This window comes from Stenella coeruleoalba, assembly GCF_951394435.1.
Source record: "Stenella coeruleoalba genome assembly, chromosome: 11".
NCBI classification, from domain to species: domain Eukaryota; kingdom Metazoa; phylum Chordata; class Mammalia; order Artiodactyla; family Delphinidae; genus Stenella; species Stenella coeruleoalba.
The window spans coordinates 55,054,658-55,079,329 of NC_137157.1; the positions used below are offsets into that span (position 1 = coordinate 55,054,658).

Below are 24,672 nucleotides of genomic sequence, written 5' to 3' on the forward strand. Positions count from 1 at the left end.
GAAATCTTCTGCAGAAACAGAATTTGTCCTAGGGCTATTTTGTAGACTTAATAAATTAGCATACTTTAATGTACTGTATAGGTAATATGGGTTCAAAAAATGATGCTGCCTCATTCTTCTTCATCCTCTCTCTCTTACTGTGTTTTCCTCCTTTTTATACCCTCCTTTAAATATTTTTATAGCCAGTACTTAATAAAATTTAAAAATATTTAATGTTTGTCTAAAACCAAGATGTGATGAGAACTAAGGGTACACATGATTAGAGCTGTTTAATTGTCAGTGTCCAAAACCATAAACTATACAAATATAGAAAATCTGATCTCTGGTATTTCCAGTATTAAATATTATAATATTAATAATAACCATATACACATATACTCATTCAAAAAGAACACTTTTTATTCTCATTTTACTTTTTTCAAAAAGTTTATTTTTGGCTGTGTTGGGTCTTCATTGCTGCATGCAGGCTTTCTCTAGTTGCAGCGAGTTGGGGCTACTCTTCGTTGAGGTACACGGGCTTCTTGTTCTGGTGGTTTCTCTTGTTGCAGAGCACGGGCTCTAGGTGTGCGGGCTTCAGTAGTAGTGGTATGTGGGCTCATCAGTTGTGGCTCGCAGGATCTAGAGCGCAGGCTCAGTAGTTGTGGCGCACGGGCTTAGTCACTCCGTGGCATGTGGGATCTTCCCAGACCAGGGAGCGAACCCGTGTTCCCTGCATTGGCAGGAGGATTCTTAACCGCTGCGCCACCAGGGAAGTCCTCATTTTACTTTGTTGATTGACAAAGAAACTGTGAGAATGACCCATTTCCCACTGCCAACTAAATTTTGGAGTTATAGAGTATGGACTTTATAAAACATATATTTTTAGATGCATGAACTAAACATAAAAAAATATGAACAGATTTAAGAATAGAAAAGAATATTCCATTTTGTGAAATATGATTACTGGTGCCTTCTTCCTTACTTCCCTGCTTTAAATGTTAGTTTCTCAAGTTAAAATCACTACTATAATCAAGTTTAGTAGAATTCTATTCCACTTTCTATAAAATAGCACTTTAGAGTTAATTTTGGAAGGGTTTTTCATCTATTAAGGAGTGTTATATATATTTTTACACTATTACACAGCAAAAAAGGTTTGCACAGTAGCAAGATTTAAGACAAATATTGGTGATCTGTTTGGTTTGTCAGAATTTATTTTGCTCAAGCAATTTCTGAAATTGCTCTTGTGGATTTATATTTCATTTTAATTGGGACAAAATGGGCAGTGTCAGGTGAGATACTGATTGCTTTTTAAATATGCTGACAGGGTAATATATCTCATTAGATAGCTGCTGGGTTTACTTTTTAAATGGACTTGTGTCTTGAATAGAGCTTTTAAAATATATTGACTAAGTATTAAATATCTATCAAGAACTTTTAAAATGTGTATTTATAACATCTCATACTAGTTAAAGTGTTTCTAATTAACTTGAGAGAACCAAAAATTTAATTGGTTTCTCTCAATATTTTTGTTTGTGTTTCATTTTTCTGTAATTGCAATAAGATGCAGCTGTTCTCATTCAATCAATCTACTCCTTGGAAAACATAAATGACTCACATAGGCAACTAAATAAGAATAAACATCTGAAATTTGCATTTTGGGCACTCTATTAAAAATGACTTCTATATTTTAACATATAACTTAGTTACCAAAAACTGATTTCTACTCATGTACTCAAGGAACTGTTTTGTTGCACTGTATAAACTATTATTTCTTTTAATTAGTTAAAACCTAGTAACAACTATGGTAACAGGATTCAAATTTCTTAAAATTTTACTTCTAAAAGAGATCATATTTACTCGATAAAGTAACTCCCTGACCAATTACTGCTGAGGGCTGCCTTTGTTCAGAAAGACTCTGAAGTAATAACTGTATCCTAATGTGCCTTCCATATCATGGATGAGATAAAAACCACCAATATGAAAGTTAATGTCAACAAAGATCTCGGATTTTAAGTTTCACACATGATTTTACATTATTTTATTTAAAATATTTTTTTAAAAATTAACAATGAGGAATGCCTAAGACTGTCCCTCAGAAGACATTTACAGTGGTCTCCAGAAGCAGCGCCATCGGGTCTGTTGGTAGGGTGGGGTAAAAGGCAGCTGCCTTTAGTTAATGATATGTTAGCTCAATTCTAACTCTATATTCATTTTGTTTGTTTGTTTTACTAGATAATTTCTTAATGATTAAGAAGGCTCTCAGCCATTCTGTTCTGTTGATTTTCAGAGACTGACCTCCAGGAGACAAGACTGTCTTCACTGTGTTTCTGATAAGAGAATTGAAGTATTATCACCAAGGAGCTAAAGTTTTAAAGACATTATTTTGGTCAAAAAATCTTTTTCCCCCTAAAAATGCTATGCATATTAAGAAATATTGGTGAGGCCTCTACTTAACTACTGTTTATATTTTTCATCTTTCTTCTCCACCTGCATAAAATTAAAACTTCTAGCACATGTACTTTCACCCAGAAAGCAGTGGTATAACTATATAACTTTGGGGCCTACCTATACACATATAGAAGGTCATGCATGGAAAATAAAAAACTGATAACCACAAAATAGGGACAAGGTATGTCTTACTATACTTATAACTACTTCATACCTACATCCACGGTTATATTAATACCTCATAAGGAATACAGTTATGTTCAAACTCTTGTGGAGGTGGAATTATGAATTAAATGGTGCAGTTCCTTTTTTGTTTCTAATTGTATGCAATATTTATCTTCTATGACTCAACAATTGCCTAACATACTTTCCACATTCAGGTGCCTGACTCCTTTCTACAAGTAGCTTTATTTTCACAGACAGTTACTTTAAAATATGGATCATTGACTGTTTATAATGCCAGCAAGTACTGTGTCTTGGCCTGGTTGCATGCTCCTACAAAGCTAATGCATTGCCAAACTCTCTCTGAAGTCACTAAAAGTGCCAAACTTGAAGTAGCTTAGAAAAGGTACTGAAAGAGATGATAAATTGATGCAGGGAGAATGGCTTCCTTTTGCATGTTTCAGCAGGTTGGATAATCTCTCTTTTCTAGGCACACATGGACCTCAGGAATCGTCTCTCTGTGTAAGTGAAGTATATCAGCTATAGTATTGATGCCATTAATAAATCATAGATAGATAACTGAGGTACCTGTATCATTAAGTAGCTGAAATAAGATTTGTCCTTCTGGAGATTCAGCATATGTAAAATTGGTTGTGACTCAGACAAACTTAACTACCTAGAAAATATCTTATTCTCTCTAATTGTGTTCACCTAATTATTATTATTTTAGACCAATTCATTTTCTGAGGACTGCCTTATTCCAAAACCTCTAAACTAACTATGACTCACCTTGAGTAAAGGCATCCCCAAAATATAATATATTGTAGGTCGTTGTAGATTTGAGGACTTGCAAGTATCTTGAAAAATATTCCAGATAAATCAGCGACCACCCTCCCCTTATTTGCAAAGTAAAGAAATTCTGAAATATCTTAGATTGAATAGTATTTTATGAAAAATAAATAACAGATATGTTTAATAAAGTATTGATCTATTTACCTTCTATTAACATACAAGTGCATTTACTATTTTCCTTTATTGAAGTATAGTTGATTCATATTATATTAGTTCAGGTGTAAAACATAGTGATTCAAAATTTTTACAGATTATACTCCATTTATTTTTTATGAATTTATTTATTTGGCTGCATTGGGTCTTCGTTGCTTTTCTCTAGTTGCGGTGAGCGGGGGCTACTCTTCACTGCAGTGTGTGTCCCTCTCATTGCGGTGGCTTCTCTTGTTGCGAAGCATAGGCTCTAGATGTGCGGGCTTCATTAGTTGTGGCATGCAGGCTCAGTAGTCGTGGCTCGAGGGCTCTAGAGAGCAGGCTCAGGAGTTGTGGCACAGGGGTTTAGTTGCTCCGCGGCATGTGGGATCTTCCCAGACCAGGGCTTGAACCCATGTCCCCTACACTGGCAGATGGATTCTTAACCACTGAGCCACCAGGGAAGTCCCATAGATGATACTCTGTTTAAAGTTATTATAAAATATTACATTCCCTGTGCTGCAAAATATAACCTTGTAGCTTCTTTATTTTATACATAGTAGTTCATACCTCTTAATCACCTATCTCTATCTTGCCCATCTCCCTTCCCTTGCCCCAATGGTAACTGGTATCTGTGAGTCTGTTTCTGTTTTATAATATTCATTCGTTTTATTTTTTAGATTCCACATATAAGTGATAACATAGAGTATCTGTCTTTCTCTGTCTGACTTATTTCACAAGCGTAATGTCCTCCAGGTCCATCCATGTTTTTGCAAATGGCAAAATTTCATTCTTTTTTATGGCTAAGTAGCATTCCTGTGTGTGTGTGTGTGTATGTGTATAATCTTCTTAATCCATTCATCTTTTGATGGATACTTAGATTGCTTCCATATCTTGGCTACTGTGAGTAATGCTGCTATGAACATTGGGGCATATGTATCTTTTCACATTAGTGTTTTTGTTTTCTTTGGACATATACCCAGGAGTGAAATTGCCGGATCATATGGTAGTTCTATTTTTAATTTTTTGAGGACCCTCCATACTGTTTTCTATAGTGGCTGCACAAATTACATTCCCACCAAAAGAGTACAGGGTTTTCTCTTTCTCCACATTCTTCCCTACATTTGTTATTTGTTAATTTTTTTTTTTGGTGATGGCCATTCTGACAGGTGTGAGGTGATATCTCATTGCGGTTTTGATTTGTGTTTCTCTGATTATTAGTGATGCTGAACATCTTTCTATGTTCCTGCTGGCCATCTATACGTAGTCTTTGTAAAAATATCTATCCAGGTCTTCTGCTGATTTTTTAATCAGGTTGTTTGTTTTTTTCATATTGAATAAGCTGTTTACTTATTTTGAAATTAACCCCTTATCAGTCATATCATTTTGCAAATGTTTTCCCCAATTCACTAGGTTGTTTTTCATTTTATCAATGGCTTCCTTTTCTGTTCAAAAGCTTTTAGGTTAATTAGGTCCCATTTGTTTACTTTTGCTTCCTTTACTTTAGGAGACAGATACAAAATAAATATTACAATGATTTATGTCAAAGAGTTTACTGTCTATGTTTTCTTCTAGGAGTTTTATGGTTTCCAGTCTTACATTTAGGTATTTAATCCATTTTGAGTTTATTTTTGTTTATGGCGTGAGAAAATATTCTAATTTCATTCTTTTACATATATTGATTTTCTGTCTGGATGATCTGTCCATTGATGTAAGTGGGGTGTTAAAGATCTATCTGTCTGTCTATCTATCTATCTATCTTCCTTCCTATCTACCTACCTACCTACCTACCTATCACCCACCATCTGTGTGCTTACCTCTCCAAACTCTAGCAGAGTGCTTTGCATATTATATTTCCTGAATAAATATTTATTGAATAGAGTTGAATGAGATGTCGTTGCTTTCAACTATAGGAAGCAACAGTTGATTGGGATAGAAGTTTTTAGTAACGTCCTAATCTAATAGAGGAAGTTCTTTGAGAGCAAACAGGGCATATGTATGTCCCATAAATTGCCCATTGTCAGTGGCTACTACCTAATTCTCCTTTCAGAAAATCATAAATCTGAACATTCAGCTGGTTGCAATATATTATCAGAGTTACGAGGCTTACTTTTAAAGATGTTAAAGAGATAAACAAAAACTGTTTTTTCTGTAAACAGAAACTAAACCTTAAAATGAATTTAAATATTTAGATGATACAAAAAGCGATTTCCTAAACTGCTAATTTAATCTTATTAAGGCAAAGTTTTTAGGGTGCAGTTTTATTTCATTGCAATGTGGATTTTTTAGTAGAGTTTCCTTAATTAGTTTCAGATTTACAAAATTTGTACTATTCTTCAGGAGTTTTCTTAGACTTTTAGGCTAATTTTTATCTCTATGACTGTTGGAACATATTTCTAGTATAGAGAAAGTTCTTCAATAAATTATACGTTTTGAAGAAATAATCACTGAGTCATTTTTAGAAAAAAAAACGTTATTAATTGAGTTACAACTTCATTAAATATGAATAATTCCCTGTATAGATTTTATGGTACTTAACAAAAAAGAATGCAAATAATAATGTTATACTTAAAATGTGCCAGACACTTTTAACATTTTTTTATAATATCTTATTTAATCTTCTTAACATTTCTCTTAGACAGAATTACTCTTATTATCTCCATTTTATTGCAAGGAAACTGAGAAACAGATAAAAGGTATCTTTTTTAAAAAATTGCACAGCTAGACAGGAGTCCTTAGCCATCACAATGCAAAGAAATAAGCTTATCCTCGCCCCAAGAAATAAGTATAATACTGCACAGTATGGTTAAAACAATCATCTTAGGGCTCTTTAAATCAGAATAAGTACAGACAAGTTTGTTTTTTTTCAGGAAACAAAAGTGAATATAAAACTGCTGCAACATATTATTTAAAACCTCCATATTTCAACATTTATGAGACATACAAAGAAAGGAAGTATGACTCATGCTCAGTTTAAAAAAATGTTAAAAGCAATCATAAGTGGGCCCAGATGTTAAATCTGTCATGCAAAGACCTCAAAGCAGCTATTATAAATATGTTCAAGGAATTAAAGGAAACCACATTTAAATAACTGAAGAAAAATAAGATTACAATGACATTAAAAGGGGACTCAATAGAGATAGAAACTTTTAAAAAGAAACAAGTGAAAACTATGAAGTTGAAAGGACAATAAATGTAGACAGATTTGGAATGGCAGAAAAAAGGATCAATGAATTTGAGAGATTAATAGAAATTATGCCACCTTAAAATCACAGAGAAAAGGGAGTGAAGAAAAATAACAGAACCTCAAAGACTAATGGAACAACATCTAGAACACAGAGTAGAAAGGAACTTTTCCCAACTCATTTTATGAGGCCAGTATTACTCTGATACCAAAGCAAGATAAAGATATCACAAGACAGAAAACTATAGATCAATAGCACTTATGAACATAAATCTGAAAATCTTTAACAAAATGTTAGCTAACCAAAATCCAGTCACGTAGAAAAAAGAATTATAAATCACCAACATGTGCTATCTTATTCAAGGCTGGTTTAACAACCAGAAACCCATTAATGTAATACATTACATTAAAAGAATGAAGGACACATACCCCTTGAACATTTCAATAGATGCCCCAAAAAAAGAAAACCCCCATTTAACAAAATCCACCATCTATTCTTAATAAAAGCTCTCAACATACTAGAAATAGAAGAAAATTTTTTCAACTAGATAACAGGCAGCAATGAAATTCCAGGCCAACACCATAGGTAATGGTGAAAGACAGGATGCTTTTACTCTAATATCAGGAACAAGGCAAGTAGTACTGTGAAGGGGAAATTTCTATTCCACCTTAGAGATCAGAAAACTGAGGCTTAGAGAGTTTAAGCACATTTCTCGGCTTGCAAAACTTGCAAGTATCAGAGTCATGATTCAAACTCAAATCTGATTCTAATGTTCCTGAGGTTAATCACTATGAGACACTGCTTTTCCCTTGCACCTCTGTAGTTTAGTTGCTGCACAGTTCAGTGGAATTTGAAAAGCAGTTCCATACTAAAACGTAACATCTATAATCATGTATAACTTCTGAAACCTGCAGAAGACATTTATTTTCCATGAAAATGTGTATTATTATAAACTTTGGGCCTTCCATTTTAGTTTGGTCTTCAGCTGTCCCCATCTTTTCAATGACATTTCCTTTAACACTGATTTTAGACATAACAGTCTTTAAATCTCCTCCAATATCATATCTTATTTTCAGTAGATCACTTTTATACATGAAAGCTTTTACCTCCTTCACCACATCTATCACTTCATCTAAACCAATTCTTACTGCGCCTCTTCAAGTATTATAACACGGAATACCTTACAGATAGCCAGTTCATAAATATGTACACATAATGTCCTACCTTCTTGGCTTTTCCGGGGCTTTGCTCATTAGTCACTTCCTCTCTATCATTCTTCCTATCACATGTAGCTCCTTTCCTTCAGTCTTTAAACACAATCAAGTCTTGCCCAGTCTTAATATCCCTCCTTTATCCCCACGCCTCTCTCTACTACTCAGTCCCTTCTATACAAAGTAAAATGGATCCTTTGCTTCCAACAGATTCATCCAAGCTCACCAGAGTGATGAAGAACAGAAGGTTTGAAAGCATCTTGTATCACTCCTCTCACCCCCTTCACAAGCCAGCTCCTTCCCTAGTTTGTCCTCATCTCATCATAGAACAGCATTATCTACCTTCCATTGCTCAGACCAAAACTCCAGGTGTCATTCTTGATCGATTTGTGTCCCTCTAGTTCAATATTCAGTTATTAGCACTCCTGCTGGTCTTACCTCCAAATAAATTTGTAATTTAGTCACATCTCACGGTTTCCTCTGTTTCATTCCTAGACCAATTACCATCATTTCTTACTCGATCTACAGTAGCCCCCATTATCCATGGGGGTTGTGTGCCAAGACCCCCAGTGGATGCCTGAAACTATGAATAGTCCAAACCCTATAAATACTTTTTTCCATACATTCATACCTATGATAAAGTTTAATTTATATGCACAGTAAGAGATTGACAACAATAACTAATAATAAAATAGAACAGTTATAACAATATACTGTAATAAAAGTTATATGAATGTGCTCTCTTTCTCTCTCAAAATCTCTGTACAAATTTAATGTCTTTTCCATCTTAACTAAGCACTTAGCACAAACTGCAGCCATAACTTTTTCAGTTTGAGGTACAATAGCAAAAGTAGTATGAATTCCCTTCTCCTTCTTTACAATTTCATGGATAGATTTGTGCTTACCATAGAGCTTAACAACCTCAACATACGATATTTTTCTTTCCTTATTAAGTTGAGAGCTTTCACATCTTCATTTAAAGGAAGCACTTTTCGGCTTCTCTTTGTCATATCCAAATTGCTAGCATCGCTACTCTTGCACTTTGGGGCCACTATTAAGTAAAATAAGGGTTATTTGAACGTAAGCATTGCAGTACTCTGACAGTTGATCTGATAACCCAGGTGGCTACTATGTGACTAATGGGCTAGATAGGCTGGACAAAGGGATGATTCAGATCCCAGGCAGGATGGAACAGTATGGTGCGAGAACTCAGAACGACACACAATTTAACACTTATGAATTATTTATTTGTGGAACTTTACATTTAATATTTTCAGATCTGTTGACAGTGGGTAACTAAAATTGCAGAAAGTGAAACTGCAGATGGGGGGGGGCGGCTACTGTAGTTTCACAATCTCCTCTCTAGCTTTCTTTGTTTTACTTTTTCTCACAACAGTTTATTTTCCACAAAAAGGCCACATTCTTTTTTCTAGAGTATGTATTAGATCATCATTTTCCTGCTTAAATCCTTTCCATGGCTTTCCATAGTATATGGAGGACAACATAAACCCCTTACTAAGGCCAACAAACATAATAATATCATACTCTGTAGTCCTAATATAATAATAAATTGTTATATCATCTTGCCTGTGTTTCTAAAATCAACCACCACAGTGTACCCCATATTAATTTACCTCTGGCCATTCTGTCTCCCTTACTAACTTTTCAGTAAGTCAAGTTTGATCTTTACACTTGCATTTCCTGTAGCCTATAACCGAGTCCCAAATATAAATAGGTCATGCATTCGCATCATCCACCTTCTATGCCAAATGTTAGCTATTCAAAAAAGCCTTTTCTGATTGTGCTAGATAAATTAGGATCCACTCACTTACTTACCACAAATCCCTATTGCATTTCTCTTTTATTTATTTTTTTAGAGAACTTCTCAATATCTCAAATTCTATTTCATTCGTTATTTACATCAGTGTCAATATCTTGACTCAACAGAACATGAGACACATGGAAAAAGGAAGAAATTATCTTCTACATGCTGATAAATCCTCCAACACTTAAAACAATACCTAACACTTAATAGGTTCTTTATATTTGTTGAATGAACAAATGAATGCATTAAATTGTAATGATTCCTGTGTACCTATAACTATACAAGTGAAGTGAGACAACTTCATGGTAGAAGGTTCAACGTGTTTAAAATATATTTGCATTAAAAATATATACAGTGAACCATCTTTTTTTGATAATTCCATAATTTTTTTATAATAAAATAGTAATGGGTAAATATCACATTTCTTATTCTGATTTATTTAACCTAGAAAATTGTATTTAACAATGAAAATAAAACTGAAAATATATGACAATTTGTTCACTTTAAATATAGCTATTAAAGTATACTCTTCATCTTAATCGTGTTTCTGTCTTGTAGGAGACTTTATCTGGTCTTAATGACTCTGCTACTCACCCTCTACGTTATTTAATTTGAACTGCAGTGATGCATTCCCCCTAGCCTTAATTTATATTCTTTTTTGGACCCTTCATCCTTTCCCTTGATATTTGATGAGTTCCAAATTTATATCTCCAAAATTTAACTCTCTCCTGAACTCCAGGCAGTTCTGTGTTTCCAGCACCTCACTGTGCATCTTTACATGGACATCACTAAGATACTTTAAATGAAACCCATGTTACTCTTAAGGACTCTTAAGAGTCCTAAATTCAAATTTCAACTCCTCTGAATTCAAGTTTCCTTATCTGTAAAATCAAGATAACAACAGTACCGACCTCTTAGGCAGGATTAACCCTACAGTTTCATTGAGCTAAACCATGTAAATCATTAGGCAAATGGTAAGCGGTATATAACTGTTTAGTTATTGCCCATGTACGCTGGCATTGGAATTTGTATTAATTACTAATTTACTATCACATTAGTATATTTTATGAAAATATGGAAAATAAGTGACATTTAAACATCTGTTTTTTAAAAATAATATGTTCCTTCTTAAGTGAGTAAAGTGTAACTATGAAATTTTTGTGATGGTATTATCTCTTTTATTCTAATATTTATTTAATACTTATAATGTGCCAAACATGATATAAAATTAATATCTTATTCAAAAAATTAACCAATTATTACATCTATTCTTAAAAGACTTAGTTTATAAATGGGAATTCAGAGAAGAAAATACTAATTTGCATTAGAATATGACAGTTATCTTGTAGATATATTCAAGGTAGTGGGTTTGAGTCGAAGATTGATAGATTTCCCACAAATATTTGAATTCCCAGCCTCAATTTCCGCATTTTGTAAAATGAGTGTTTGGTTATATCTAGTAACCATCCCAGTTCTAACTATTATATATTACAAATAAATGGCCCATAAATTAGTATCGTATACTTAACTGAAACAAAGAGAATAGGCTATTTACATCCACTTCCTTTAATTCTTTAAAAAATGTGGAAGGATTATTGTTTTGTTTGTTTGTGTGTTATTTTTGTCATAAAGGTGCAGGTGGAACAGATTATCCATCATGTCTTTTATTTTCACCGTAGGTCAAAATATATCAATTTTCAGTACAGCAGAGATTGTACTTATGCTTTGGTCTCTTTTCCAGGTCAAAGTATCTACCTCTTGTGAATATTTCTGCTTTGCTATGCAGGATTACAATACGATGTCAATCTGTGAAATTTGGCAGTACATGGAATCACTATGGGGAATCTCCTAGATTAAAGAGCAGGCTTTGTTTAATATCTTTGTTCCCTCAACAGAGCTGTAGGACTAATTGGCAAGTTGAATCACACACAAAAGCCAAGAATTTTCAATATAATAACAGGAGGTAACAGATAAATTATAACCTATATCTGAAATTTTCAAGTCAGTAGCCAAGAAAACTCTGACAGCTACAGCTATTTAATTTTGGTGTCCATTCTCAATTACAATCCTAGTAGCTGGAAAAAGGCTTTGCTATTTTGAATCGATTTTTATCTGATTGCAGATTTTAGAAAGCAAAATGTTTACCAAGATTTTTTCAAGATAATAATTTTCATTTTTTTCCTGACAGAAGTGCCCTTAAAAACAGTAAATTCAATTAATGGTTTAAACTATGACTTCTTAAGAAGGTTCACAGCACTAATTGGTTATTAGATTATCTTTTAACATTGATGACTTCCTTAGACATTTAAAAAATACCTTTAGTAATTAGGTGCGGAAAAAATCCTGAAGCATATACCATTAAGAGCTTTACAACTATTATTCCTTATCTTTAAGACCAAAATATAAAGTGTAAACATTTAAATGTAAAATTACCTAAATGAGAAATTTACAACACTTCCAGAATGAGTAATACTATGAAGATATTAGGCAATCAAAGCCAAATATATTTTGCCATTGCTATGGATACAATAAGACAAATTGGTATCCAGCATGAAAGTGTCATCAGCAAAGTAACTGCTATGTTTATCATTTATATTTCCTACAGACTGAAACCAGTTTCATGGGTAAAGCAACTAATCAATTGAATCTCATGAGTCTCAGGTCTTAAGTGTTTATACTGGTTACCAAAATGTAGTCCTAGTGACAGTTTCATAGGCTGAAAAGACTGTGAATCAGAACAACATATTTATGTACTGGCATAATAGTTCGTGGAATAGATTAATTCTGGAAGGTATACCAAGAGAATTTATGATCTCTTCCTGTTAGATTAACCTTTTTTATTACTATAAAGTATTCCTCTTTAGCTGCATTTAAGATCCCTTACTTAAAATCAACATTGTATAAGTATAGCAGTTTCTTTTGATTAATGTTTGCATGCACATTGCTTTAAATCGTTCTGAGTTGTCTTACAGAAGTGTTTTGTAAAATACATGAAATTGGGTTAACTTTTCATCTGCTTTGACTTTTTAAACTTTTACTTAGTGAATTTTCCTTTTTGATTTAATGTAATTAATAATGTTTCTGTTTAGAGCCACAATCTTACTATTTATTTTCTATTTGTCTCAGATTTTTAGTTATATTATCTTTTTTTCTGTCTTGATGATTTTTAGATGGTACAAATAGTACCATTTTCTTCTTTTCCACCTCCACCTTGTAAGTTACACATTTTAAACCATGTTTTAGTAATTACTCTAGAGATTACAATTGGCATTCTTGCCTCATTGCAGATTACTACAAATCATTTTGCTTCCATCTTACTCAACTCTGATAGAAATTTTGATAGAAATACAGTAAACTGTATTTAATTTCTCCTATGTCCTATTCTTTTTTTTTTCATTATTTCATATATTTCTGTTTGGTTCTTTTTTATGTCTTCTCTTTGTTGAACTTCTTTTGTTCTTGTACTGTTTTCCTGATTTTGTTAAGTTATTTATCTGTGTTCTACTGTAGCTCTCTGAGCATATTTGGAACAATTATTTTGAATTCTCTATTGGGCATTTCCTGTATCTCCACTTCCTTTTGATCAGTTACTGGAAGTTTACTGTGTTCCTTTGGTGAAGTCATGTTTCCCTGATTCTTCCTGATTCCTGTAGCCTTGTGCAGGTGCCTGCATATTCATAGATGCAATCACCTCTTCCATACTTTATGGAGTGACTTTCATAAGAACAACCTTCACCTGTGGGTGTGGGCACCCTGGAGCATGCTGTGACCCTGGGTCTAGTAGTGCAGAATGCCAAGCGTGGGGCATGTGGCACCTCTGGGCCTGGCGGGGTTGGGGGGAAGGCACTGTGACTCTTTGTAGACACTGTGGTCCACAGCATCAACAACTGTGTGGTCCTTGGTGAGCACTGCAAGGGAGTGGCGGTGTCTCCAGAGGCTGCAAGGGCTACTGGGGTCCTCAGCAGCACCTACAGCACCTACTGCCAGGGACCTGGCAGATGACTGTGTTTACTAGAGCTGGTGGTATACATACACTTGTCTCCAGTGGCCAGCTGCATGTGCCTATGTAACGGCAGAGGCCGGCTGCAAACACACATGTAGTGATGGGGGCCAGGGCAAGCAGCAAAGGCCAGGGCCAATTGTGGGCTAACCAGCAGCTGTGGGAGTGGAGCTGTTCACATGCACCACTGTGACTGCTGGTTCTCACCACAGTAGCTACAGGAGAACTGGTGTTGGGAGTCAGGCCAGGGGTGTAGGCCGGTGACAGAAGAAAGGGCCAAATCTGGGCCCACAAGCAGCTGTGGAGTCCTAGCTGTCCACATGTACTCTTGTGGCTGCTGCACAGTTTCCCCACGAGCATGGGCACTGCAGCAGAGGCTGGTGATGGGCCACTGGGCACAGGGCATGCAGGGTGACAGCGGGGGGCTAGCCTCTGGAGTGCATATGTTGGTGGGGGTCAGCTGTGGGGCTCTAGACTGGTGTTCTGCACTTGCACAGCCACAGAGGCCTGGGCTGGCTGCCAGTGTGGGTTCCAGATGTTGAATGAGGTAAGTGTGGCTGAAGTACAGGTAGTGACTATTTATAGCATCTACCTTTGGTATGTGACCTTCTTATTAAATGCTGGCTGACAACCTCTGGAATCAGAATTACTGACTAGCACAACTCACTGCTCCTAAAGTGTAGCTTAAACTAACATACATACATATATGTTACTGTCTCTTCAGGAATATTTTAAGTAATTTATAGATAATGTAACTCCTACAGCCCCACTTAAAACCCTGGGATTTACTGTGATCAGTACTAGCAATAAATCTATTGCATATGTTTTATAACTATTTATCCAATATGAAGCATTACCTAAATGTACTGGTATACACAACAGTGGAACCAGATAGCATAAAACAATTTTTCCTTCGTACTTCTCTTGAAGAGAAGAGACTTAAAACAAAGAAGAGACTTAAAACAAAGATGTCGTGATACTAATAAGTATACTTATATTCTTGTGATTGCTTCAACTGTGCCAGACATAAGTATGTAAATACATTTATTTGTTATATGATACACCTGAGTGACTTTACTTTTAATTTCTGTATTACTTTTATGACAGATGATATAGCAACAAAACTTCATGTGCAAATATTATAAAAGAAGTTTACAAAATAGTCAAAAATACATCCACTGATTCTGGGTTTGTTAGGCTTCCCATATTTTTTCCCCATTACTAAATATGTCATCTTTTATTTCTCTGCCATTTTTTTCTTTAAAATTGTGATTTAAAAAGCCCATTTTGATGAACTCCATTTTAGAATACTTACAGATTTACAAAATCTTGCAAAAATAGTACAGAGAGTTCCTATATATCCTACAGTTTTTCCTAATATTAGTATTGTACGTCAGTTATAATTAATGACCAATAATACATCATCATTAACTAAAGTCCACACTTTCTTCAGATTTCATTATTTTTTACCTAATATCCTATTTTATGGTCCCAAATCCCATCCAGGATAGATAACACATTACATTTAGTCATCACGTCTCCTTAGGTTTTTCTTGGCTGGGACAGTTTCTCAGAATTTCACACAACAAAACTGAATTAAACCCTAGGTAAAGTAAGTAGTACCATGTAACAATTAACCAGATAACTACTATAATTAAATGGCTGTCTACCCCCAAAATCATTTGCTTTGATAGTCAGGAGAAAAAAAGAAAAATTTAAAAAAAAACAAAAAACAGCAGCACTTTATTTAATCTTTTATTGGACACCGATCTTTACAGATCAGATGTTCGTTTCTCTTGGCCTTGTACAGATCTCCCCTGCATTAAAGATTCTCAATGATTTCAAAGGAACTTAACTGCAAAGTAGGGAGTGAAATGAAAAACTGAACCTGTCTGATTTTTCTGCTTTTGTCAGATATTTACTTTCTACATTTGTTTTTCTCTTTCTCAGCACATCTCCAAAGGAAACACATTATGTCAAAAGGGCCCTTTCTTGCTTCACCTCTCAAATGCCTGATTTTCCAAAGGGAGTAATTTGTGCTGGGAGTAACTTAAGGCAGATCTCAAGAATCTTAAGTTTCAAATAATATTTGATATTTCACGCTCATCTACAGAGTGGTAAATGGCCAGATCAGCTTGAAGAGATAAAGGAAGTGCCGTCTACTTGCCCCCACTCTATTCAATCCATTCAGAACTCATGTATTCCAGTCCAGAGTTATCACTCGTCAGATTTCTTCACTGGTACACATGTGCTAGGAAAATATTTTACAGTTGTAATAGAAGTGTCTATGTGTATCTGCCATTCTGTTATTTATAGTGTCTTAGCTCCCTCCTTCTTCCACAGATATTTTAAATACAGACCTTAGCTATCCCTGCCTCAGAGGAGAAGACCCTCAGCTAAAACTCAAAGAGCAAAGAGTTTAATTATTGGTGATTTTAAAAATATATATTTGAAGAATGTCTGAATAGCAACTAACACAGCAACCTATGGGAGGAGAACTAATCATAAACATTTCTCGGATGAGTTTCTTTGTCCAAATCAGGGCTCACCAAACCATGGCCACAGGACAAATGTGGCCTAACACCTGCTTTTGTACAGCTTGTGTGCTGAGAATGTTTTTTTTTATGTTTTTGGATGGTTGAAAAAAAAATTCAATAATTTTTTTCTGACACATAAATATTATGTGAAATTCAAATTTCACTATCTAAAAACAAAGTTTTTTTTGGAACATAGCCAGGTGAATTCATTTATATATTATCTGTGGCTGCCTTTGTGCTTCAAGAACAGTGTTTGGCAGTTGTGACAAAGACTGTATGGCTTGCAAAGCCTAAAATATTTACTTCCTGGCCCTTTACAGAAGAAGTTGGCCAGCCCCTAGCATAAACTCTTCAATCCAGTCTCTCTTTTAACTCTGCCAAATATTTTCTTAATCCACTATCATGTATCATGAAAACGTGCTTGGTAGACCCCAGAGCTCCTCTCTGCCTGTATACTCAAATACAGGTATAATAAAATACTTATATTTATTGTTCATGGGTCACTGTATATCCAGGAAGGAATGCCAGTGAAGCAACTGGGTATAAAGAGATGAAAATTCTGAAATCATAAGGAGTGGGAATAAAGGAAGACAAAACAGGTCAAAGAATTCTGGGAGATGTTAAAAATAAGTTTATCATTCTTACTCCACAGTAAATGCTATTCTAAATACGTCTTATAACTGTTGATTTGTTGAACACTTACAACAACTTATGAGTTATTTACTAGTATTGGCCCATTTTATAGATGGGGAAACTGAGACAGAGAAAACATATAGCTTGTCAATGTCACCAATAGGTGACAAATCTAGGAGTCAAATCCAGGAAGTCTGTCACTTTGCCTGATTAAGGAGAAAATCTAGAACCACATTTACTAGTTGTGTGGTCTTAAAGAAGTTAGATATGCTCTCTGAATATCATCATTATGGTTGGTATGTAAAATAAGCTATCTTGTAAGGCTGAAAGAAAGTAAGTAATTTCTAAGAAATTAAAGTAATTAATGTACATACAGCACTTGTCCCAGGGTTTGTCAAATAGTAGATATTCAATATAATTACCATTTTCTTCATAGGTATCATCAACATCAACGACATCACATTTTAAAGACAAATACGCATGGAAGTTAAAAGGAACAAATATCAGACCTTGGGAATTATAAACAGAGACAGAAGAAAAGATCAAAGACATAGGAGGATAACTATGTCTATTTGATGAGACAGATATGTACTCAATTAACTACGATAGCACACTGACAACACAGACATTTACAAAGTGCTGTGGAATGGAAGAAAAAAAAGGTCTTATTTTTGCCTTCAAAGTGTAGAGAAACTTCTCAAAGAACTTGAAACTGAAGTGTACTGAAGTTTCAATAAATGTTTGCCAAGGAGACAAGCTTGGGAAGAAAAATCTAGGTAGAAGAAATAGAATTTCTAATTTTCCTAATTTACGGACGGAAGAGGGCAAGAGTATGTGTTTAAAAACGTGGAGCAGTCTGATATCTGCATCATAGGACTGGTGTTCAGACCAGGGAAGAAAAGCTGAGATGTTTCTTAGAATATAGGTAGGTACAGGTTTTGAAGAATCGATGCTACGCTAAATGACTTGGAATTTATGTGAGCTTTGGCAAGTTATTAAAGAAGTTTTGTCAGGAGAGTAGTATTATCAAATTTGTCATATAAGGAGCATTTTGTTGGTGGTAAGGAGGATGAATTACAGGGTGGTGGCTCTTTAAGAAAGAGATGTCGGTTAAGATGTCATTGGAATATTCCGAAGAAAGCAATGACAAACCTTACATGGTGTGTGTTAGAAAGAAGGATGTGGTGATGTCTCAAAAGATACTTAGAATCTATTTTGACTAGATGTAGTATTCCTATCACTTTCTCTTTTATGGTAAAGCCAGGGAGAGATGCTTTTCTGGTTTCAGGAATACTCAGACAGTTTGGAAAGAACTTGGGGCATGAGTACATTATGGAAAATATTCCTGATTTTAATGTCAGACCTAGGTAAGTAATTGGAAATTGTACCAGAAGTAGAAGCCAAGTTAAAAAAGGACAGACGAGTAAGAGAGGGAAGTAAATGTGAAATATCTGAATTTATCAACATTTTATAAAAATATGTGAAATACTTAACAAATGTGAATATAAGAGAAACAATTTCTAGTGGAATGCAAACTCCTTGCTATCAAAATGTATTTTATTTACCTTTGTAATTTTTCTCTTTGATAAGTACTAGGCAGGAGCGTTGGGACACTGAATAATTATGAGTGGCTTCAATATAATAGAACTAAACGTTATTTAAACTTGGAATGGGTATAGCTTTTCATTTCATTATACCTTTATTTCATTTCTCTTATTTTAGGAGGGTACCTGAGAGTTGGTATTGGCCTTTCCACTGTGGAAGACTGGATTCAAAGGGTAAGTTAAAGAAGTGATCCTGATAATCACACACCTGGTATCACCAAAGGACAACTCTTTTAAAACACTGTACCACAAAAAAAATGGGTCACTATTTAAGGGAGTAAGAGCAAGGTTGTTGATCAAGGCTGTTGATCTTTTTCACCTGCTCTTTTAAACATCTTTGTTTCATGAGTTCCTAACAACTATGATGCCAAATGTATATATCTATAAATAAAATAGAATATATAACTGGGTTTGACTGCCTTTATAAGCATATACTATAATTCCATATATCAAGGAAGAGAGCAGACTACTATACGTGGGTTTAGGCTGCCTTTCATAAATAATATAAATTGTATCTCATTGTAGGAAACTGAAAATAATTACTGAACATGTTCATGTTAAACATTTTTTCAAGATGAACAGTAATGGTCACAAGCTACCACAGGGTGCAGTAAAGTTTAAATAATTCTATTTTGAAGGATATATTGTATGTGAGCAATGCCTGTTCACATATAATAGGATGGCAAGACAAAAGATAATAATTTAGGTGAATACACTATATTGGTCAATTGCTTGTTCAGTGGTGAATTCTAACAGGGCTTGAAAGCATATTGCGAGATTATATGTAGAAAGAACCCCTATAAAATATTTCATTCTCAATTGTATTTTCTCTGTATATGTAATAGCTTTTTATATTATAGTAAAATCATATAATGTAAAATTCATCATTTTAAAAAGTAACATTCAGTGGCATTTAGTACATTCACTATGTTGTGCAACTTTCACACCATCTTATTAAAAAACGTATCTTCCCTCCAAAAAGAAACCTATACCTATTAAGCAGTCACGCCCCATTCCTCCCTCTCCCAACACCGGGCAACCACTAATTTGTTTTCTGTCTTATGGATTTGCCTATTCTAGATATTTCATACAAGTGAAATTATAAAACATGTGACCTTTTGTGTCTGGCTTCTTTTACTTGCTTCAATGTTTTCAAGGTTCATCCATGTTGTAGCGTGTATCAGTATTTCATTCATTATTTATGGATATACCATATATTGTGTTTTATTATATTATAATATATGGATTTTATTATATAGATATATCATTTTATTATATGGTATTTTATTATATGGATATACCATATATTTTATGCTATATTTTATTATATGGAATACCATAAATTGTGTTTTTTTAATTTTTAAAAAATTTTTATTGAAGTATAGTTGATTTACAATGTTGTGATAATTTCTGCTGTACAGCAAAGTGATTCAGTTATATATATATATATATACACACACACATATACGTTCTTTATTTATATGTATTCTTTTCCATTATGGTTTATCATAGAACATTGAATATAGTTGCCTGTGCTATATAGTAGGACCTTGTTTATCCATTCTATATATAATATCTTACATCTGCTAACCTCAATCCCTCACTACATCCCTCCCCCAACCCCCCTCCCCTTGGCAATCCCAAGTCTGTTCTCTATATCCATGAGTCTGTTTCTATTTCATAGATAGGTTCATTTGTATCACATTTTAGATTTCACATATAAGTGACATCTTATGGTATTTGTCTTCTTCAGACTTACTTCACTTAGTATGATAATCTCTAGCTGCATCCATGTTGCTGCAAATGGCATTATTTTGTTCTTTTTTATGGCTGAGTAGTATTCCACTATATATTTGTACCATATCTTCTTTCTCCATTCATCAGTCCATGAACATTTATGTTGCTTCCATGTCTTAATTATTGTGAATAGTGCTACTATGAACATAGGGGTGCATGTATCTTTTTGTATTATGGTTTTGTCTGGATATATGCCCAGGAGTGGGATTGCTGGATCATATAGTAATTCTACTTTTAGTTTTCTGAGGAACCTTCATACTGTTTTCCATAGTGGCTGAACCAAATTACATTCCGTTTTTTGCCAATTCTATGACATTTTGATTACTATAGCTTTACAATATTGTCTGAAGTCTGAGAGGGTTAGGCCTCCTGCTTTGTTATTTTTCTTCAGGACTGCTTTGGCAATTCTGAGTCTTTTATGGTTCCATATAAATTTTAGGATTATTTGTTCTAGTTCTGTGAAAAAATGTCATGGGTAATTTGATAGGGATTGCATTAAATCTGTAGAGTGCTTTGGGTTGTATGACCCTTTTAACAAAGTAATTCTTCCAACCCAAGAGCATGGGATATCTTTCCATTTCCTTTGAATCATCTTCAGTTTCCTTCATTAATGTTCTATAGTTCTCAGTGTATAAGTCGTTCACCTCTTAGGTCAGGTTTATTCCTAAGTATTTTATTTTTGGAGGTGTGATTTTAAAAGGTATTGTCTTATTGTCTTTTTACATTCCCTTTCTGATTATTTCACATACAGTTCACCAAAAATTGAATCAAGAGGAAACAGATAATTTGAACAGACCAATCAACAGAAGTGAAATAGAATCTGTAATTAAAAAACTCCCTACAAACAAAAGCCCAGGACCAGATGGCTTCACAGGCAAATTCTACCAAACAGACAAAGAAGAACTTATAGGAACCTTCAATCTTTTGGAAGAGAGAAGGAGGAGGGAACACTCCCAAAGACATTCTATGAAGCCACCATCACCTTGATACCAAAACCAAACAAAGATACCACCAAAAAAAAAAAAAAAAAAAAAAAAAAAAAATTACAGGCCAATATTTTTGATGAATATAGATGCAAAAATTCTCAACAAATATTAGCAAACCAAATCCAACAACACACAAAAAAGATCATACACCACAACCAAGTGGGATTCATCCCAAGTTCACAAGGATAGTTCAACATATACAAATCAATCAATGTGATACACCACATAAAGAAAACACAAAAACCACATGATCATCTCAGTAGATGCAGAAAAAGCATTTGACAAAATTCAACACCCATTCATGGTAAAAACTCTTACCAAAGTAGGTATAGAGGGAACACATCTCTGTGTAATAAAAGCTATTTATGACAAACCCACAGCCAATATAATACTCAATGGTGAAAAGCTGAAAGCCTTCCTGCTAAAATCTGGAATAAGACAAGGACGCCCACTCTCACCTCTTCTATTCAAAATAGTATAGGAAGTCCTAGCCACAGCAATCAGACAAGAAAAAGAAATAAAAGGTATCCAAATTGGAAGGAAAGAGGTAAAATTGTCATTATATGCAGATGACATGATACTATATATAGAAAACCCTAAACATGCCACACAAAAGCTACTAGAATTGATAAATGAATTAGGAAAGGTAGCAGGATACAAAACTAACATACAGAAATTTGGATATGCCATATATTGTGTATCCAATTATCAATTAATGAACACTTGGGTTGATTCCATCTTTTGCTATTGAAAATAGTGCTTCTACAAACATTCTTGTACAAGTTTTTGTTAAACACCTGTTTTCATGTCTTTGGGATATATACCTGGGAACAGAATTGACGGATCATATGGAAAGCCTATATTTAAGTTATACAGGAACTGCCAAACTATTTTTCAAAGTGGTTACACTATTCTACATTCCCACCAAAAATGTATAAGGTTCTAATTTCTCCAAATTCTCAACAACACTTGATAGTTTCCTTTTATTTATTTATTTATTCTCATAATTATAGCCATCGGATTGGATCGGAAGTGGTTTCTCATTGTGGTTTTGATTTGCATTTCTCTAATGACTAATGATGTTGAACATATTTTCATGTACTCTTAACCATTTGTATATCTTCTTTGGAGAAATGTCTATTCAAGACCTTTGCTGATTTTTTAATTGGGTAGTCTTTGTTGTTGACTTGTGAAAGTTATATATTTTGGACAATAGACTCATAAAATATATGATTTGTAAATTTTTTCCCCTTCAGTGCATTGTCTTTTCATTTTATTGTCCGATGATTCACAAATATTTTAAAATTTTATGAACTCCAATTTATTTTTATTTTTTTAAGTTTTTGGTGTTGCAGCTAAGAAAACATTGCTAAATCCAAAGTCATGAAGATTTACTCCTAATTTTTTTTCTAAGTGTTATATACCTGTGGCCTTATATTTAAGTATTTGATCCATATAGAATTAAAATTTTACATGGCGTAAGAATCCAATTGCTTTCTTCTGTTGGTGTATATCCAATTGTCCTGGTGCCATTTGTTAAAGAGACTATACTATCTCCACTGAATGACTGAATGGTCTTAACATCCTGGTCAAGAATCAATTGGCCATAGATAGTATGGGTTTATTTTTGGACTCTCAATTCTATCCCACTGATCTATATGCAAATCTTTATGCCAAAATTACACTGTTTTGATTACTGTAGTTTAGTAATAAGTTTTAAAATTGAGATGTGTGTGTCCTACAACTACGTTCTTTTTCAAAACTCTTTTAACTATTCAGGTTTCCCAGCAATTCCATATGAATATTAGGATTGGCTTTTTTTTTTAATTGAGGTATAGTTGATTCACAATATTATATAAATTTCAACTATATAACAGTGATTCACAATTTTTAAAGGTTATACTCCATTTATAGTTATTATAAAATATTGGCTATATTCCCTGTGCTGTACAATATATCCTTGTAGCTTATTTATTTTATACATAGTAGTTTGTACCTATGAATCCTCTACCCCTATCTTGTCCTTCCCTCTCCCCACTGGTAAACACAAGTTTGTTCTCTGTATCTGTGAGGCTGTTTCTTTTTTTTTTTTTATATTCACCAGCTTGTTTTATTTTTTAGATTCCACATATAAGTGATAACATAAAGCATTTGTCCTTCTCTGCAGACTTATTTCACTAAGCATAATAACCTCCATGTCCATCCATGTTGTTGCAAATTCCATTCCATTTCATGGCTGAGTAGTATTCCATTGTATACATATACCACATCTTCTTTATCCATTCATTTGTTAATGGATACTTAGGTTGCTTCCATATCTTGGCAACTGTACATAATGCTGCTATGAACATTGGGGTGCATATATCTTTTCAAATTAATGTTTCTGTTTTCTTTGGCTATATACCCAGGAGCTGCATCAACTGTTTTCCCCAGTGGCTGCACCGATTTATATTTCCACCAACAGTGTATAAGGGTTCCCTTTTCTCTACATCCTCAACAACATTTGTTATTTGTGGTCTTTTGATGACAGCCATTCTGGCAGTTGTGAGGTGATATCTCATTGTAGTTTTGATTTGCATTTCTCTGATGACTAGCAATGTTGATCATCTTTTCATGTACCTGTTGGCCATCTGTAAGTCTTCTTTGGAGGAATGTCTATTTAAGTCCTCTGCCCATTTTTCAATTGTTTTTTTTTTTTTTTTTGTGGTACGCTGGCCTCTCACTGTTGTGGCCTCTCCCGTGGCGGAGCACAGGCTCCGGACGCGCAGGCCCAGCGGCCATGGCTCACGGGCCCAGCCGCTCCGCGGCATGTGGGATCCTCCCGGACCGGGGCACGAACCCGCGTCCCCTGCATCGGCAGGCGGACTCTCAACCACTGCACCACCAGGGAAGCCCAGGTTTTTTTTGATGTTGAGTTGTATGATCTGTTTATATATTTTGGATATTAATCCCTTATCAGTCATGTCATCTGCAAATATTTTCTCCCATTCAGTAGACTGTCTTTTATTGATAGTTTCCTTTGTTGAGCAAAAACTTTTAAGCCTAACTGGTCCCATTTGTTTATTTTTGCTTTTGTAAAATCAGAAATGAAAAATTAGAAGTTACAACTGACACCACAGAAATACAAAAAATTGTAAGAGACAACAATAAACAACTATATGCCAATAAAATAGACAACCTAGGAGGAAAAAATATTCCTAGAAAAGTACAATCTCCTAAGACTGAACCAGAAAGGAATAAAAAAAAAAAATTGAACAGACTAATTAATTACCAGTAATGAAACTGAATCAGTAATAAAAAACTCCCAACAAACAAAAGTCCAGG

General features: G+C 34.3%; 1 long non-coding RNA gene across 1 annotated transcript; it reads left to right on the forward strand.

Moving 5' to 3' along the window:
* Positions 1-18,667: 18,667 nt before the first annotated feature.
* On the forward strand, positions 18,668-21,517 carry LOC307193663. Its single transcript, XR_013830380.1, has 2 exons — positions 18,668-18,739; positions 21,114-21,517. It is a non-coding gene; the product is annotated as an uncharacterized lncRNA (long non-coding RNA).
* Positions 21,518-24,672: the final 3,155 nt, after the last annotated feature.